Source organism: Tachypleus tridentatus, unplaced genomic scaffold (assembly GCF_004210375.1).
Source record: "Tachypleus tridentatus isolate NWPU-2018 unplaced genomic scaffold, ASM421037v1 Hic_cluster_2, whole genome shotgun sequence".
NCBI classification, from domain to species: domain Eukaryota; kingdom Metazoa; phylum Arthropoda; class Merostomata; order Xiphosura; family Limulidae; genus Tachypleus; species Tachypleus tridentatus.
In genome coordinates, this window is record NW_027467782.1 from 55,630,172 (window position 1) to 55,642,438 (window position 12,267).

The window sequence follows — 12,267 nt, forward strand, 5'->3', positions numbered from 1 at the left end:
TTGGTGTAAAGATTTGGTTAACCTAATTCTTTATATCTTGGTGTAAAGATTTGGTTAACCTAATTCTTTATATCTTGGTGTAAAGATTTGGTTAACCTAATTCTTTATATCTTGGTGTAAAGATTTGGTTAACCTAATTCTTTATATCTTGGTGTAAAGATTTGGTTAACCTAATTCTTTATATCTTGGTGTAAAGATTTGGTTAACCTTGGTGTAATTCTTTATATCTTGGTGTAAAGATTTGGTTAACCTAATTCTTTATATCTTGGTGTAAAGATCTGGTTAACCTTATTCTTTATATCTTGGTGTAAAGATTTGGTTAACCTAATTCTTTATATCTTGGTGTAAAGATTTGGTTAACCTTATTCTTTATATCTTGGTGTAAAGATTTGGTTAACCTAATTCTTTATATCTTGGTGTAAAGATTTGGTTAACCTAATTCTTTATATCTTGGTGTAAAGATTTGGTTAACCTAATTCTTTATATCTTGGTGTAAAGATTTGGTTAACCTAATTCTTTATATCTTGGTGTAAAGATTTGGTTAACCTAATTCTTTATATCTTGGTGTAAAGATTTGGTTAACCTAATTCTTTATATCTTGGTGTAAAGATTTGGTTAACCTAATTCTTTATATCTTGGTGTAAAGATTTGGTTAACCTAATTCTTTATATCTTGGTGTAAAGATTTGGTTAACCTAATTCTTTATATCTTGGTGTAAAGATTTGGTTAACCTAATTCTTTATATCTTGGTGTAAAGATTTGGTTAACCTAATTCTTTATATCTTGGTGTAAAGATTTGGTTAACCTAATTCTTTATATCATGGTGTAAAGATTTGGTTACCCTAATTCTTTATATCTTGGTGTAAAGATTTGGTTAACCTTATTCTTTATATCTTGGTGTAAAGATTTGGTTAACCTAATTCTTTATATCTTGGTGTAAAGATTTGGTTAACCTAATTCTTTATATCTTGGTGTAAAGATTTGGTTAACCTAATTCTTTATATCTTGGTGTAAAGATTTGGTTAACCTAATTCTTTATATCTTGGTCTTTCTTTATATCTTGGTGTAAAGATTTGGTTAACCTAATTCTTTATATCTTGGTGTAAAGATTTGGTTAACCTAATTCTTTATATCTTGGTGTAAAGATTTGGTTAACCTAATTCTTTATATCTTGGTGTAAAGATTTGGTTAACCTAATTCTTTATATCTTGGTGTAAAGATTTGGTTAACCTAATTCTTTATATCTTGGTGTAAAGATTTGGTTAACCTAATTCTTTATATCTTGGTGTAAAGATTTGGTTAACCTTATTCTTTATATCTTGGTGTAAAGATCTGGTTAACCTTATTCTTTATATCTTGGTGTAAAGATTTGGTTAACCTAATTCTTTATATCTTGGTGTAAAGATCTGGTTAACCTTATTCTTTATATCTTGGTGTAAAGATTTGGTTAACCTAATTCTTTATATCTTGGTGTAAAGATTTGGTTAACCTAATTCTTTATATCTTGGTGTAAAGATTTGGTTAACCTAATTCTTTATATCTTGGTGTAAAGATCTGGTTAACCTTATTCTTTATATTTTGGTGTAAAGATTTGGTTAACCTAATTCTTTATATCTTGTAAAGATGTTAACCTTATTTGGTTAAAGATTTAATTCTTTTTATATCTTGGTGTAAAGATTTGGTTAACCTAATTCTTTATATCTTGGTGTAAAGATAACCTAATTCTTTATATCTTGGTGTAAAGATTTGGTTAACCTAATTCTTTATATCTTGGTGTAAAGATTTGGTTAACCTAATTCTTTATATCTTGGTGTAAAGATATCTTGGTTAACCTAATTCTTTATATCTTGGTGTAAAGATTTGGTTAACCTAATTCTTTATATCTTGGTGTAAAGATTTGGTTAACCTAATTCTTTATATCTTGGTGTAAAGATTTGGTTAACCTAATTCTTTATATCTTGGTGTAAAGATTTGGTTAACCTAATTCTTTATATCTTGGTGTAAAGATTTGGTTAACCTTATTCTTTATATCTTGGTGTAAAGATTTGGTTAACCTAATTCTTTATATCTTGGTGTAAAGATTTGGTTAACCTAATTCTTTATATCTTGGTGTAAAGATTTGGTTAACCTAATTCTTTATATCTTGGTGTAAAGATTTGGTTAACCTAATTCTTTATATCTTGGTGTAAAGATTTGGTTAACCTAATTCTTTATATCTTGGTGTAACCTTATTCTTTATATCTTGGTGTAAAGATTGGTTAACCTTTCTTTATATCTTGGTGTAAAGATAATTCTTTATATCTTGGTGTAAAGATTTGGTTAACCTAATTCTTTATATCTTGGTGTAAAGATTTGGTTAACCTAATTCTTTATATCTTGGTGTAAAGATTTGGTTAACCTGGTGTAAAGATTTGGTTAACCTAATTCTTTATATCTTGGTGTAAAGATTTGGTTAACCTAATTCTTTATATCTTGGTGTAAAGATCTGGTTAACCTTATTCTTTATATCTTGGTGTAAAGATTTGGTTAACCTAATTCTTTATATCTTGGTGTAAAGATTTGGTTAACCTAATTCTTTATATCTTGGTGTAAAGATTTGGTTAACCTAATTCTTTATATCTTGGTGTAAAGATTTGGTTAACCTAATTCTTTATATCTTGGTGTAAAGATTTGGTTAACCTAATTCTTTATATCTTGGTGATTTGGTTAACCTAAAGATTTGGTTAACCTGGTTAACCTTTCTTTATATCTTGGTGTAAAGATTTGGTTAACCTAATTCTTTATATCTTGGTGTAAAGATTTGGTTAACCTAATTCTTTATATCTTGGTGTAAAGATTTGGTTAACCTAATTCTTTATATCTTGGTGTAAAGATTTGGTTAACCTATATTCTTTATATCTTGGTGTAAAGATCTGGTTAACCTTATTCTTTATATCTTGGTGTAAAGATTTGGTTAACCTTATTCTTTATATCTTGGTGTAAAGATTTGGTTAACCTAATTCTTTATATCTTGGTGTAAAGATTTGGTTAACCTAATTCTTTATATCTTGGTGTAAAGATTGGTTAACCTGGTGTAAAGATTTGGTTAACCTTTTTTATATCTTGGTGTAAAGATTTGGTTAACCTAATTCTTTATATCTTGGTGTAAAGATTTGGTTAACCTTATTCTTTATATCTTGGTGTAAAGATTTGGTTAACCTTATTCTTTATATCTTGGTGTAAAGATTTGGTTAACCTAAATATCTTGGTGTAAAGATTTGGTTAACCTTGGTGTTCTTTATATCTTGGTGTAAAGATTTGGTTAACCTAATTCTTTATATCTTGGTGTAAAGATTTGGTTAACCTAATTCTTTATATCTTGGTGTAAAGATTTGGTTAACCTAATTCTTTATATCTTGGTGTAAAGATTTGGTTAACCTAATTCTTTATATCTTGGTGTAAAGATTTGGTTAACCTAATTCTTTATATCTTGGTGTAAAGATTTGGTTAACCTTATTCTTTATATCTTGGTGTAAAGATTTGGTTAACCTAATTCTTTATATCTTGGTGTAAAGATTTGGTTAACCTAATTCTTTATATCTTGGTGTAAAGATTTGGTTAACCTAATTCTTTATATCTTGGTGTAAAGATCTGGTTAACCTAATTCTTTATATCTTGGTGTAAAGATTTGGTTAACCTAATTCTTTATATCTTGGTGTAAAGATCTGGTTAACCTTATTCTTTATATCTTGGTGTAAAGATTTGGTTAACCTAATTCTTTATATCTTGGTGTAAAGATTTGGTTAACCTAATTCTTTATATCTTGGTGTAAAGATTTGGTTAACCTTTCTTTATATCTTGGTTAAAGATTTGGTTAACCTAATTCTTTATTCTTTATATCTTGGTGTAAAGATTTGGTTAACCTAATTCTTTATATCTTGGTGTAAAGATTTGGTTAACCTAATTCTTTATATCTTGGTGTAAAGATTTGGTTAACCTAATTCTTTATATCTTGGTGTAAAGATTTGGTTAACCTAATTCTTTATATCTTGGTGTAAAGATTTGGTTAACCTAATTCTTTATATCTTGGTGTAAAGATTTGGTTAACCTAATTCTTTATATCTTGGTGTAAAGATTTGGTTAACCTAATTCTTTATATCTTGGTGTAAAGATTTGGTTAACCTTATTCTTTATATCTTGGTGTAAAGATTTGGTTAACCTAATTCTTTATATCTTGGTGTAAAGATTTGGTTAACCTAATTCTTTATATCTTGGTGTAAAGATTTGGTTAACCTAATTCTTTATATCTTGGTGTAAAGATTTGGTTAACCTAATTCTTTATATCTTGGTGTAAAGATTTGGTTAACCTAATTCTTTATATCTTGGTGTAAAGATTTGGTTAACCTAATTCTTTATATCTTGGTGTAAAGATTTGGTTAACCTAATTCTTTATATCTTGGTGTAAAGATTTGGTTAACCTATAATTCTTGGTGTATAACCTCTTGGTGTAAAGATTTGGTTAACCTAATTCTTTATATCTTGGTGTAAAGATTTGGTTAACCTAATTCTTTATATCTTGGTGTAAAGATTTGGTTAACCTAATTCTTTATATCTTGGTGTAAAGATTTGGTTAACCTAATTCTTTATATCTTGGTGTAAAGATTTGGTTAACCTAATTCTTTATATCTTGGTGTAAAGATTTGGTTAACCTTTGGTGTAAAGATTTGGTTAACCTAATTCTTTATATCTTGGTGTAAAGATTTGGTTAACCTTATTCTTTATATCTTGGTGTAAAGATCTGGTTAACCTAATTCTTTATATCTTGGTTTAAAGATTTGGTTAACCTAATTCTTTATATCTTGGTGTAAAGATTTGGTTAACCTAATTCTTTATATCTTGGTGTATATCTTGGTGTAAAGATTTGGTTAACCTAATTCTTTATATCTTGGTGTAAAGATTTGGTTAACCTAATTCTTTATATCTTGGTGTAAAGATTTGGTTAACCTAATTCTTTATATCTTGGTGTAAAGATTTGGTTAACCTAATTCTTTATATCATGGTGTAAAGATTTGGTTACCTAATTCTTGATATCTTGGTGTAAAGATTTGGTTAACCTTATTCTTTATATCCTGGCGTAAAGATATGGTTAACCTTATTCTTTATATCTTGGTGTAAAGATAACCTAATTCTTTATATCTTGGTGTAAAGATTTGGTTAACCTAATTCTTTATATCTTGGTGTAAAGATCTGGTTAACCTAATTCTTTATATCTTGGTGTAAAGATCTGGTTAACCTAATTCTTTATATCTTGGTGTAAAGATTTGGTTAACCTAATTCTTTATATCTTGGTGTCAAGATTTGGTTAACCTAATTCTTTATATCTTGGTGTAAAGATCTGGTTAACCTTATTCTTTATATCTTGGTGTAAAGATTTGGTTAACCTAATTCTTTATATCTTGGTGTAAAGATTTGGTTAACCTTATTCTTTATATCTTGGTGTAAAGATTTGGTTAACCTAATTCTTTATATCTTGGTGTAAAGATTTGGTTAACCTAATTCTTTATATCTTGGTGTAAAGATTTGGTTAACCTAATTCTTTATATCTTGGTGTAAAGATTTGGTTAACCTAATTCTTTATATCTTGGTGTAAAGATTTGGTTAACCTAATTCTTTATATCTTGGTGTAAAGATTTGGTTAACCTAATTCTTTATATCTTGGTGTAAAGATTTGGTTAACCTTATTCTTTATATCTTGGTGTAAAGATTTGGTTAACCTTATTCTTTATATCTTGGTGTAAAGATTTGGTTAACCTAATTCTTTATATCTTGGTGTAAAGATTTGGTTAACCTAATTCTTTATATCTTGGTGTAAAGATTTGGTTAACCTAATTCTTTATATCTTGGTGTAAAGATTTGGTTAACCTAATTCTTTATATCTTGGTGTGAAGATTTGTTTAACCTAATTCTTTTTATCTTGGTGTAAAGATCTGGTTTACCTAATTCTTTATATCTTGGTGTAAAGATTTGGTTAACCTATTCTTTATATCTTGGTGTAAAGATTTGGTTAACCTAATTCTTTATATCTTGGTGTAAAGATTTGGTTAACCTAATTCTTTATATCTTGGTGTAAAGATTTGGTTAACCTAATTCTTTATATCTTGGTGTAAAGATTTGGTTAACCTAATTCTTTATATCTTGGTGTAAAGATTTGGTTAACCTAATTCTTTATATCTTGGTGTAAAGATTTGGTTAACCTTATTTCTTTATATCTTGGTGTAAAGATTAAACCTAATTCTTTATATCTTGGTGTAAAGATTTGGTTAACCTAATTCTTTATATCTTGGTGTAAAGATTTGGTTAACCTATTTTTATATCTTGGTGTAAAGATTTGGTTAACCTAATTCTTTATATCTTGGTGTAAAGATTTGGTTAACCTTATTCTTTATATCTTGGTGTAAAGATTTGGTTAACCTAATTCTTTATATCTTGGTGTAAAGATTTGGTTAACCTAATTCTTTATATCTTGGTGTAAAGATTTGGTTAACCTAATTCTTTATATCTTGGTGTAAAGATTTGGTTAACCTAATTCTTTATATCTTGGTGTAAAGATTTGGTGTAAAGATAACCTAATTCTTTATATCTTGGTGTAAAGATTTGGTTAACCTAATTTTTATATCTTGGTGGTTAACCTTATTCTTTATATCTTGGTGTAAAGATTTGGTTAACCTAATTCTTTATATCTTGGTGTAAAGATTTGGTTAACCTAATTCTTTATATCTTGGTGTAAAGATTTGGTTAACCTGGTGTAAAGATTTGGTTAACCTTATTCTTTATATCTTGGTGTAAAGATCCTGATTTGGTTAACCTTATTCTTTATATCTTGGTGTAAAGATTTGGTTAACCTAATTCTTTATATCTTGGTGTAAAGATTTGGTTAACCTTATTCTTGGTCTTGGTGTAAAGATTTGGTTAACCTTATTCTTTATATCTTGGTGTAAAGATTTGGTTAACCTAATTCTTTATATCTTGGTGTAAAGATTTGGTTAACCTAATTCTTTATATCTTGGTGTAAAGATTTGGTTAACCTTATTCTTTGTAAAGATTTGGTTAACCTATCTTGGTATCTTGTGTAAAGATTTGGTTAACCTAATTCTTTATATCTTGGTGTAAAGATTTGGTTAACCTAATTCTTTATATCTTGGTGTAAAGATTTGGTTAACCTAATTCTTTATATCTTGGTGTAAAGATTTGGTTAACCTAATTCTTTATATCTTGGTGTAAAGATTTGGTTAACCTAATTCTTTATATCTTGGTGTAAAGATTTGGTTAACCTAATTCTTTATATCTTGGTGTAAAGATTTGGTTAACCTAATTCTTTATATCTTGGTGTAAAGATTTGGTTAACCTAATTCTTTATATCTTGGTGTAAAGATTTGGTTAACCTTATTCTTTATATCTTGGTGTAAAGATTTGGTTAACCTTATTCTTTATATCTTGGTGTAAAGATTTGGTTAACCTAATTCTTTATATCTTGGTGTAAAGATTTGGTTAACCTAATTCTTTATATCTTGGTGTAAAGATTTGGTTAACCTAATTCTTTATATCTTGGTGTAAAGATTTGGTTAACCTAATTCTTTATATCTTGGTGTAAAGATTTGGTTAACCTAATTCTTTATATCTTGGTGTAAAGATTTGGTTAACCTAATTCTTTATATCTTGGTGTAAAGATTTGGTTAACCTAATTCTTTATATCTTGGTGTAAAGATTTGGTTAACCTAATTCTTTATATCTTGGTGTAAAGATTTGGTTAACCTAATTCTTTATATCTTGGTGTAAAGATTTGGTTAACCTAATTCTTTATATCTTGGTGTAAAGATTTGGTTAACCTAATTCTTTATATCTTGGTGTAAAGATTTGGTTAACCTAATTCTTTATATCTTGGTGTAAAGATTTGGTTAACCTAATTCTTTATATCTTGGTGTAAAGATTTGGTTAACCTAATTCTTTATATCTTGGTGTAAAGATTTGGTTAACCTAATTCTTTATATCTTGGTGTAAAGATTTGGTTAACCTAATTCTTTATATCTTGGTGTAAAGATTTGGTTAACCTAATTCTTTATATCTTGGTGTAAAGATTTGGTTAACCTTATTCTTTATATCTTGGTGTAAAGATTTGGTTAACCTAATTCTTTATATCTTGGTGTATTCTTTATATCTTGGTGTAAAGATTTGGTTAACCTAATTCTTTATATCTTGGTGTAAAGATTTGGTTAACCTAATTCTTTATATCTTGGTGTAAAGATTTGGTTAAAGATATCTTGGTTAAAGATCTGGTTAACCTTTCTTTATATCTTGGTGTAAAGATCCTTTCTTTATATCTTGGTGTAAAGATTTGGTTAACCTAATTCTTTATATCTTGGTGTAAAGATTTGGTTAACCTAATTCTTTATATCTTGGTGTAAAGATTTGGTTAACCTAATTCTTTATATCTTGGTGTAAAGATTTGGTTAACCTAATTCTTTATATCTTGGTGTAAAGATAACCTAATTCTTTATATCTTGGTGTAAAGATTTGGTTACCCTAATTCTTTATATCTTGGTGTAAAGATTTGGTTAACATTATTCTTTATATCTTGGTGTAAAGATTTGGTTAACCTAATTCTTTATATCTTGGTGTAAAGATTTGGTTAACCTAATTCTTTATATCATGGTGTGAAGATTTGGTTACCCTAATTCTTTATATCTTTGTGTAAAGATTTGGTTAACATTATTAGTTATATCTTGGTGTAAAGATTGGTTAACCTAATTCTTTATATCTTGGTTAACCTAATTCTTTATATCTTGGTGTAAAGATTTGGTTAACCTAATTCTTTATATCTTGGTGTAAAGATTTGGTTAACCTAATTCTTTATATCTTGGTGTAAAGATTTGGTTAATCTAATTCTTTATATCTTGGTGTAAAGATTTGGTTAACCTAATTCTTTATATCTTGGTGTAAAGATCTGGTTAACCTTATTCTTTATATCTTGGTGTAAAGATTTGGTTAACCTAATTCTTTATATCTTGGTGTAAAGATTTGGTTAACCTAATTCTTTATATCTTGGTGTAAAGATTTGGTTAACCTAATTCTTTATATCTTGGTGTAAAGATTTGGTTAACCTTATTCTTTATATCTTGGTGTAAAGATTTGGTTAACCTATATTCTTTATATCTTGGTGTAAAGATTTGGTTAACCTAATTCTTTATATCTTGGTGTAAAGATTTGGTTAACCTAATTCTTTATAACCTCTTGGTGTAAAGATCCTAATTCTTTATATCTTGGTGTAAAGATTTGGTTAACCTTATTCTTTATATCTTGGTGTAAAGATTTGGTTAACCTAATTCTTTATATCTTGGTGTAAAGATTTGGTTAACCTAATTCTTATATCTTGGTGTAAAGATTTGGTTAACCTAATTCTTTATATCTTGGTGTAAAGATTTGGTTAACCTCTTGGTGTAAAGATTTGGTTAACCTAATTCTTTATATCTTGGTGTAAAGATTTGGTTAACCTAATTCTTTATATCTTGGTGTAAAGATTTGGTTAACCTAATTCTTTATATCTTGTAAAGATGTAAAGATTTGGTTAACCTAATTCTTTATATCTTGGTGTAAAGATTTGGTTAACCTAATTCTTTATATCTTGGTGTATATCTTTATATCTTGTGTAAAGATTTGGTTAACCTAATTCTTTATATCTTGGTGTAAAGATTTGGTTAACCTCTTGGTGTAATTCTTTATATCTTGGTGTAAAGATTTGGTTAACCTAATTCTTTATATCTTGGTGTAAAGATTTGGTTAACCTAATTCTTTATATCTTGGTGTAAAGATTTGGTTAACCTAATTCTTTATATCTTGGTGTAAAGATTTGGTTAACCTTATTCTTTATATCTTGGTGTAAAGATTTGGTTAACCTAATTCTTTATATCTTGGTGTAAAGATTTGGTTAACCTAATTCTTTATATCTTGGTGTAAAGATTTGGTTAACCTAATTCTTTATATCTTGGTGTCAAGATTTGGTTAACCTAATTCTTTATATCTTGGTGTCAAGATTTGGTTAACCTAATTCTTTTTATGTTGGTGTAAAGATCTGCTTGGTGTAAAGATTATATCTTGGTTAACCTAATTCTTTATATCTTGGTGTAAAGATTTGGTTAACCTAATTCTTTATATCTTGGTGTAAAGATTTGGTTAACCTAATTCTTTATATCTTGGTGTAAAGATTTGGTTAACCTAATTCTTTATATCTTGGTGTAAAGATTTGGTTAACCTAATTCTTTATATCTTGGTGTAAAGATTTGGTTAACCTAATTCTTTATATCTTGGTGTAAAGATTTGGTTAACCTAATTCTTTATATCTTGGTGTAAAGATTTGGTTAACCTAATTCTTTATATCTTGGTGTAAAGATTTGGTTAACCTAATTCTTTATATCTTGGTGTAAAGATTTGGTTAACCTAATTCTTTATATCTTGGTGTAAAGATTTGGTTAACCTAATTCTTTATATCTTGGTGTAAAGATTTGGTTAACCTTATTCTTTATATCTTGGTGTAAAGATTTGGTTAACCTAATTCTTTATATCTTGGTGTAAAGATTTGGTTAACCTTATTCTTTATATCTTGGTGTAAAGATTTGGTTAACCTAATTCTTTATATCTTGGTGTAAAGATTTGGTTAACCTTATTCTTTATATCTTGGTGTAAAGATTTGGTTAACCTAAAGATCTGGTTAACCTATTCTTTATATCTTGGTGTAAAGATTTGGTTAACCTAATTCTTTATATCTTGGTGTAAAGATTTGGTTAACCTAATTCTTTATATCTTGGTGTAAAGATTTGGTTAACCTAATTCTTTATATCTTGGTGTAAAGATTTGGTTAACCTATTCTTTATATCTTGGTGTAAAGATTTGGTTAACCTTATTCTTTATATCTTGGTGTAAAGATTTGGTTAACCTAATTCTTTATATCTTGGTGTAAAGATTTGGTTAACCTTATTCTTTATATCTTGGTGTAAAGATTTGGTTAACCTAATTCTTTATATCTTGGTGTAAAGATTTGAACCTTTGGTTAACCCTAATTCTTTATATCTTTCTGTAAAGATTTGGTTAACATTATTATTTATATCTTGGTGTAAAGATTTGGTTAACCTAATTCTTTATATCTTGGTGTCAAGATTTGGTTAACCTAATTCTTTATATCTTGGTGTAAAGATTTGGTTAACCTAATTCTTTATATCTTGGTGTAAAGATTTGGTTAACCTAATTCTTTATATCTTGGTGTAAAGATTTGGTTAACCTAATTCTTTATATCTTGGTGTAAAGATTTGGTTAACCTAATTCTTTATATCTTGGTGTAAAGATTTGGTTAACCTAATTCTTTATATCTTGGTGTAAAGATTTGGTTAACCTTATTCTTTATATCTTGGTGTAAAGATTTGGTTAACCTAATTCTTTATATCTTGGTGTAAAGATTTGGTTAACCTAATTCTTTATATCTTGGTGTAAAGATTTGGTTAACCTAATTCTTTATATCTTGGTGTAAAGATTTGGTTAACCTTTCTTTCTTTATATCTTGGTGTAAAGATTTGGTTAACCTAATTCTTTATATCTTGGTGTAAAGATTTGGTTAACCTAATTCTTTATATCTTGGTGTAAAGATTTGGTTAACCTAATTCTTTATATCTTGGTGTAAAGATTTGGTTAACCTTATTCTTTATATCTTGGTGTAAAGATTTGGTTAACCTAATTCTTTATATCTTGGTGTAAAGATTTGGTTAACCTAATTCTTTATATCTTGGTGTAAAGATTTGGTTAACCTAATTCTTTATATCTTGGTGTAAAGATTTGGTTAACCTTATTCTTTATATCTTGGTGTAAAGATTTGGTTAACCTATTCTTTATATCTTGGTGTAAAGATTTGGTTAACCTAATTCTTTATATCTTGGTGTAAAGATTTGGTTAACCTTATTCTTTATATCTTGGTGTAAAGATTTGGTTAACCTAATTCTTTATATCTTGGTGTAAAGATTTGGTTAACCTAATTCTTTTTATATCTTGGTGTAAAGATTTGGGTTAACCTAATTCTTTATATCTTGGTGTAAAGATCTGGTTAACCTTATTCTTTATATCTTGGTGTAAAGATTTGGTTAACCTAATTCTTTATATCTTGGTGTAAAGATTTGGTTAACTTTCTTTATGGTGTAAAGATTTGGTTAACCTAATTCTTTATATCTTGGTGTAAAGATTTGGTTAACC